Raw genomic sequence first — 8,087 nt, forward strand, 5'->3', positions numbered from 1 at the left:
CCCATCCTTGATCTTACCCCATTTCACTATCTTTCTGAGCTTTATTACTGTTGTGATTAACTCTATTGTTTCACATACTATGCCTACATTCTAAACTTTACTCTCACATTACCTCATCATGTAACCTAGGACAAGCTCTCTGTTTTCTGGAATCAGCTCCAATCCTTTTCCCCTCTAACAAGAGTCTTATTTCTTTTTCAACTTTTATAAAAAGTGGCTAGGGTGAAATATCACAGTTAATGCTGTACTTATACAAAGGATCTCCTATCTCTTTTCCACTTGTTGGTACTTAAAATCCCATAGAATAGAATACCCTCCCACTGTCTTAATCCATTTTGCCTTCCCCCTCCCACTGATCATACAGAAGTTTAGGTGGGAGATGTGAACACCAATATACATGTTAAAAGAGAGAATTCACCAACAAAGGAACTACCAGCAAGTAAAAACCCAAGTACAACAAAAAAGCCTACACAAACAGAAGAAAGGACAAACCTAGATCATCCAGACAAGGAGATCAAAGAGACCACACCACCGAACCCCATAAAATTCCTATCATAGCAGTTCATCTTACAAAGACAGCTAGCAAAGCAGAAAATCAAGAAGCACAGAAACAAATAAAAGAGTCACTCAAATTAGGGAGACAAAAAAGAACCTTCAGTCAAAAGGAATGGAAGATTCCCCACTAAAAGAGCAAAATGAAATGGAGGTAAGCAAGCTATCAGATATAGAATTCAAAATAATGGTTATAAGGATGCTCAAGGAGCTCACAGACAACTATAAGGAACTGAATGAGAACTACAACAGTATGAAAAAGGAAATAGAAGCTATAAAAAAAACAAAACCCAGGAACAAATAAAACATACAATTTCTGAAATTAAAAAAAAAAAAAAAACCAGAAGGAATTACAAGCAGGCTGGGTAAATCAGAGGACCTAATGAGTGAGCCAGAAGACAAGGTGGAAAGAAACATGCAGGTAGAGCAGCTGTGTGACAAAAGACTAAAAAATATGAAGACAACTTAAGGGAATTCCAAGATAACATGAAATACAATATCTGAATCATGGGGATACTGGAAGGAGAAGAAAAGGAACAAGGGGTAGAGCACCTGTGTGAAAAAACAATGATAGAAAATATTTTGAACCTTGAGAGGGGGCAAAAAAAGACTCAGGTTTAAGAAGCAGACAGAGGCCAATCAAGATGAACCCAAAGAGGCCTACTGCAAGACATATCATAATTACAATGCTGAGTTTTAAAGCCAGCGAGAGATTCTTAAAAGCAGCAAGGGAGAAACAAGAAGTAACATACCAATGGGCTCTGAAAATGCAAGCAGTTGATTTCTCAACAGAAACACTGCAAGCCAGTAGAGAATGGTAATAAATAAATAAATAAATAAATAAATAAATAAATAAAATAAACACATATATATTCTAAGTAATGGGGGGGAAAAGGCCTATAATCAAGCCTGCTCTATCCAGCAAGGCAATAAATTAAAAAATAAGGTGAAATAAGGAGTTTCCCAGGCAAAGAAAGTCTGGAAAAATAAAGCTCCACCAAACCACCACTGCAAAATATGGTAAAGGAACTACTATCAGAAGAGGAAGTAAAAGAGTGAGAGAGAGAGGAACCTAGGTACAAAGGGGGGAAATTAAAAAAATACCTATTAATAGTAACCTTAAATGTTAAAGGATTAAATGTTCCAACCAAAAAAAATATAGAGTACCTGAATGGATAAGAAAACATGGCCCGCACATATGCTGCTTACAAGAGACCCACCTCAGAAAAAAAGACTTACACAGACTGAAAGTGAAGGGTTAGAAAAAGATATTCCAAGAAAATGGACAGGAAATAAAATTCAGGGTAGCAATACTCATATTAGACAAAATAGACTTCAAAACAAAGGCCATAATAGGAGACCCAGAAGGACACTACCTAATACTCAGAGGAAGAATCCATCAAGAAGACATAAACATTATGAACATATATGCACCCAACATAGGAGCACCCAAATACATAAAGAAAATCTTGGAGGATGTCAGGAAATATATTGAGAGAAAAGCAATTATAGTAGGGGATTTTAACACCCAATGTGAAAAAGGGATAGATCTTCTAAAATTAAAAACATCAACAAAGATATTGTGGCTTTGAATAATTTTCTATATTAAATGGACTTAACTGATATACGTATCAGTTAAGATTATATATAATCTCCTTTCATCCCAAAGAAGCAAAATACACATTCTTTTCAAATGCACATGGAACATTTTCAAAGATAGAGCATATTATAGGACATAAAACAAGCCTCAAAAATTCAAGATAACTGAAATCATATTAAGCATTTTCTCCAACCACAAAGGACTGAAATTAAAAATGAGCCTCAAGGGAAAAACTTAAAAACACTAAAATTCATGAAGATTGAATAGCATGCTATTAAACAATGAATAGGTTAACAATGAGATCTGGGTAGAATTCAAAAAATTTCTGTAAATAAATGAAAATAAACTCACAACACTCCAAAATGTATGGGACACAACAAAGGCAGTCCTGAGAAGAAAGTTCAGAGCTATAGAGACATACCTGAAAAAGATAGAAACATTTCAAATAAATAGTCTAAGCCTACATCTACAAGAACTGGAAGACAACAACAAAGACAGCCCAGAGCAAGTAGAAGGGAGAAAATAATGAAGATCAGGGCAGAATTAAAAACGCTAGAGACTAAAAGAACAATTCTAAGGATCTATAAATCCAGGAGCTGGTTCTTTGAAAATATAAACAAAATTGAAAAGCCTATAAGCAGATTCATCAAGAAAAAAAGAGAGAAGACCCAAATAAACACAATCAGAAATGAAAGACGGGAGATTATAACTGATGCCACAGAAATACAAAGGATTGTAAGAAATTATTATGAAGAACTGTATGCCAAGAAGTTTGAAAACCTGGGGGAAATTGATGAATTTCTAGAAAAATATGATCTTCCAAAACTGAATGAAGAAGAAGCAGAAAGCCTGAACAGACCAATAACAGTTGACAAAATTGAAGCAGTAATCAAAATGCTCCCGACACACAAAAGCCCTGTACTGGATGATTTCACAACAGAATTTCACAAAACATTTAAGAAAGAGGTAACTCCTATTCTTCACAGACTATTCCAAAAAATCCAAGAAGATGGAAAACTCCCAAGCACTTTTTACAAAGCCAGCATCACCCTAATTCTAAAACCAGATAAAGACATAACAAAGAAAGAAAACTTCAGGCCAATATCGCTAATGAACATATATTTTAAAATCTTCAACAAAATATTGGCAAACCAGATTCAGCAATATGTTAAAAATACCATACACCATGATCAAGTCGAATTCATCTCAGGGATACAAGGATGGTACACTATTTGCAAATCAATAAACATAATACATCTCATAAACAAAAGGAAAGGCAAAAATCACATGATCATATCAATAGATGCAGAAAAAGCATTCAATAAGGTGTAGTGCCCATTTACTATAAAAACATTCAACAAAATGGGAGTAGACAGAGCATTCCTCTATATGATAAAGGTGATATACAACAAACCTACAGCCAGCCTCATAATCAATGGGCAAAAACAAAAACTTTTCCCACTAAGATCTGGAACAAGACAAGGATGTCCACTTTCACCACTACTCTTCAACATCACATTAGAAGTCCTAGCCACAGCAATCAGACAAGAAAATGAAATGAAGGGCATCCAAATTGGAAAGGAGGAAGCAAAATTGTCATTGTTTGCAGATGACATGATAGTGTACATAGAAAATCCTAAAAATCCACCAAAAAACTGCTGGACCTAATAAATGAATTTGGCAAAACAAAAGTCATTTTTGTACACCAACAATGAAATTTCAGAAACAGAATCAGGGAAAAAATCCCATTTGATATAGCAATAAAGAAAAATAAAGTACGTAGGAATAAACCTAAGAAAGGAGGTAAAAGACCTGCACTCAGAAAACTACAGAACATTGAAGAAAGAAATCAAGGAATAAACAGACAGAAGCATGTACCATGTTCATGGATTGGAAGAATTAACATCATCAAAATGTCCACACAACCCAAAGCAATTTATAGATTCAAAGCAATCCCTATTAAATGTAACAATGACATATTTCAAAGACATAGAACAAACATTTAAGAAAATTATATGAAACCATAAAAGACCCTGAATTGCCAAAGCAATTTTGAGAAAGAAAAACAAAGACAGGTCACAATACCTGATATCAAACTATTATACAAGGCCAGTGTAATCAAAAGAGCTTGGTATTGACATGGGAACAGACACATAGACCAATATAACAGAATAGAGAGCCTATAAATACACCCAAGTCTCCATGGTCAATTAATATTTAATAAAGGGGCAAAAGCATAAAATCGAGTAAAAAAGCCTCTTCAACAAATGGTGTTGGGAGAACCGGACAGCTACATGCAAAAAAAATAAAACTCGATCACCAACTTCCACAATACACAGAAATAAATTCAAGGTGGATAAAAGTCTTAAATATAAGTCATGAAATCACAAAAGTACTAGAGAAGAACATAGGCGGGAAGTTTTCAGACATTTCATGATGAAATAATTTCATCAATATGTCCCCTACACCAAGGGGCATAAAGGGAAAGAATAAACAAATGAGATGTCATCAAAACAAAAAGCTCCTGCATGACTAAATTAAATAGCATAAACTGAAGAAAGAGTCAACTTTATGGGAAAAATTTGCCAATGATACCTCAGACAAAGGTTTAATCTCCAAAATATATAAAGAACTCACACAACTCCACTCCAGGAAGACAAACAACCCAAAGTAAAAAATGGGCAAATGACTTGAACAGACACTTCTGCAAGGAGGACACACAGAGGGTTTTGGAGACATATTAAAAGATGCTCAGCAAGGGCAGAAGATGGTTTCTGGGTAGGAGGGAGCAGATTCCACTTCCCCCTACACACGGGAGAAATTTCTAGCTGCTTTATGGAGTAAAAGAGCAAATTGCCAACATTACCTCAGCATATATGAAAATAAAAGACCAAAAATTGTAGGGGACACCAAAAAACCAGATGGTAAGGAGAGTGCTTCAGGGCAATAAGGTCCCAGGGACCAGCTCAGGGACCAGGGCATGCAGGGTCTGCCATAGAGTCCTTGAGAGAGAGTCAGGGCAACCACTCCCTCCCTGGCCAAACAAGGTCTGAGCAGCACTGGGAGAGACATGGTTGCTTGAATTTGCAGAGAAAGGCATAAAGACTAAGTGGCAAACACACAGGGGCTGTGAGCATCTGCAGAGTCTGTGGACACTGGCAGAGTTGAGAGTTGTGCAGTGACTGGTCCTCACCCTGATAGCCATTGGTCTCACTGGAGAATTGGGCTGTGGGAGAGGCCAGGCCATTGTATGGAGTGGCAGGCTTGAGTAGGAGGAAGTTCTCAAAAAGAAAAAGTTGAAAAGACAGACACTGTTTGGGGAATTCTCCTGCAGCAATTGCTCCGGCCTCCCTGCCACCAGGCTGGACAGCGATCCGGAGGTTGCTTGGAAGATTGTGGGGAAGACCCTGTGCACTCACATAGCACTAGGAAGGGTGTGCACCTGCAAGACCAAGGTGGCCTGACAGAGGGAGTGCACACCCCTGCACCCCAGCCCACATCCAAAGTGCCAGGGATAGGCATCAGGATAGCTCTGTGGAAAGTGAGTGGCAGGTTGATTGAATGCAGATCTGGAAGGAAGAAAAGCCCTACAAATGGCCCCTCACCCTGCTGCACCTAGCAAGACGACAAAAACCGGTTTGGCCACTTTGAAACCAGGGATTTTTTTAATTCTATTTTAATTTTTTAAAATATTTTTTAATTTTTATTATTTTTAATTTTTGCTTCCTTTTCCCTCTCTTTCCTTCTTTCTTGTTTTATTCCTTCTTCCTTTCTTTCCAATTTTATCTCTCCTTCCTTCTTTCTTCTCCCTTTTTTCTTTTTACTACTTACAAGTGAGACAAAAAAATAAAACCAAAAAACAAACCTGGGATTGTGAACAGACCAGAGTTGGAGTGTAAGAAGGGGCATCACAACAGCTGAGACACTGAGAAAATTTCACTTTGTTATTACACAGAATCTGTAAGTTATTGCATATTTGTATTATTAGTATTTTTCATTATTCTTACATCTTTTATTTTAATATTATTTTTGTATTCCTCTTCTTTCTGTATAGTTGGCTTTGATTGACTGGTTATATATTATCATTTGACAGTTTTCCCTTGTTCTCTCTTTCATAGTGTATTCCTAACTTACTGTCCTTCAATTCACTTCTGTCCCATCAGCACACTACTCAAGGTCCTATACTCCCTATTCTTGTTATCCAGATCACGTAGATTCTGTCATACAATTGTTGCTATAATATTATTGTAAATAATAGCTGTTCCATACAATTGTAAATACTTCACAACACCCCTCCCAGATCTTAGCCCACTTCATGGTTTCTGGAACTCTATTACTGTATTGATAAACTCTATTCTCTCACACACTACACCTATTTACTATCCTTTGTTCTCACCTACCTCAGAATCTGACCCCCCACAACCTCACTACTTACTAGATCCAACTCACAATCCTTCCCTCTCCAAGAAGTCTTATTTTCTTTCCATCTTTTCTAAAAATTGGCTACTTGGGTGGAAGATCACAGTTAAGACTATGCATGGCCAAAGGATCTCCTATCTCTAGTCTACTAGCTGCTACTGTAAATATCAGAGAATACTCTCTTGCTGTTTTAAACCATTTTGCCTCCCCCCTCCAACTGATCACAGAAACACTAGGTGGAAGTGATGAACACCTGGATACCCACTGAAAGAGGAAACCCAACAACAAAGGAACCACCAACAGACAACAAAATAAGAAGGTGAAGGAGGGATTGGAAACCACACTAACCTCAATCCAGGACATATCTAGAAATACAGCTAAATAGTGGAGAAATTGCCCAGAACAAAAAATTGAAAAAGATCAAGACAGAATCCTCAAAACCTTGTAAACACAGAAGAACCAGCTTCAACAAAACCTGCCCTAATCAGCAAAAGAAAATACAAGAGGTGTTGGGCAGAATGACCCTCATTTAAGGAGCTGGTGCGAAGGACCCACCAAAGAAAGATCCAACAACAATCAAAACCCAGAGACAAACACAGAGCCAACTTATACGACAGCCCAAGACCAGCTAGCTCAGGAGATCAAGGAGATTGCGCCACTGAACCTCACAGGCATTCTACCACAGAAGTTCACACCATAAACCCAGGGAGCCAGAACAGATAAATTTAAGAAGCTGAGGCTAACAAGAAGAGTCTCACAAAAAATGGGAAGACAAAGAAATAATCCCCAAATGAAAGGAAAGGAGAAAGCCTCAGAAAGAATGCTAAATAACATAGAGGAAACTCAACTATCAGATATCAAGTTCAAAGCTATGGTTATCAGGAAGCACAATGAGCTAACGATGAATTACGAGAAACTAGAGGGAAATTACAATGAACTCACTGCAAATTATATCAACATGAAAAAGGAAATAGATACTATCATTGGGGGCCAAGAGGAAATGAAGAATACAATTTCTGAACTGAAGAACACAGTAGAAGGAATCAAAAGCAGGATCGACGGAGCAGAAGATCAGATCAGTGAGCTAGAGGACAAAGTAGAAAAAAGCACCCAGAAAGAGCAAGAAAAGGAAAAGAGGCCTAGAAAGAATGAAGAGGGATTAAGAGAAATGCAAGACAATATGAAACATAATAATAGCCAAATAATAGGGATACCAGAAGGAGAAGAAGAGGAGCAAGGGATAGAAAACCTATTTGAAAAATTAATGATGGAAAACTTCCCTAATTTGATGAGAGAAAAAGTCACACAAATCCAGGAAACACAGAGAGTCCCAATCAAGAGAAACCCAAAGAGGCCCATTTCAAGACATATCATAATTAAAATGGAAAAATACCAAGACAAAGAGAGAATCTTAAAGTCATCAAGGGAGAAACAGGAAGTAACATACAGGGGAGCCCCGATAAGATTAGCAGTTGATTCTCAATGGAAACCCTCCGAGCCAGAACAGAATGGCAAG

Source organism: Phyllostomus discolor, chromosome X (genome assembly GCF_004126475.2).
Source record: "Phyllostomus discolor isolate MPI-MPIP mPhyDis1 chromosome X, mPhyDis1.pri.v3, whole genome shotgun sequence".
NCBI lineage: Eukaryota > Metazoa > Chordata > Mammalia > Chiroptera > Phyllostomidae > Phyllostomus > Phyllostomus discolor.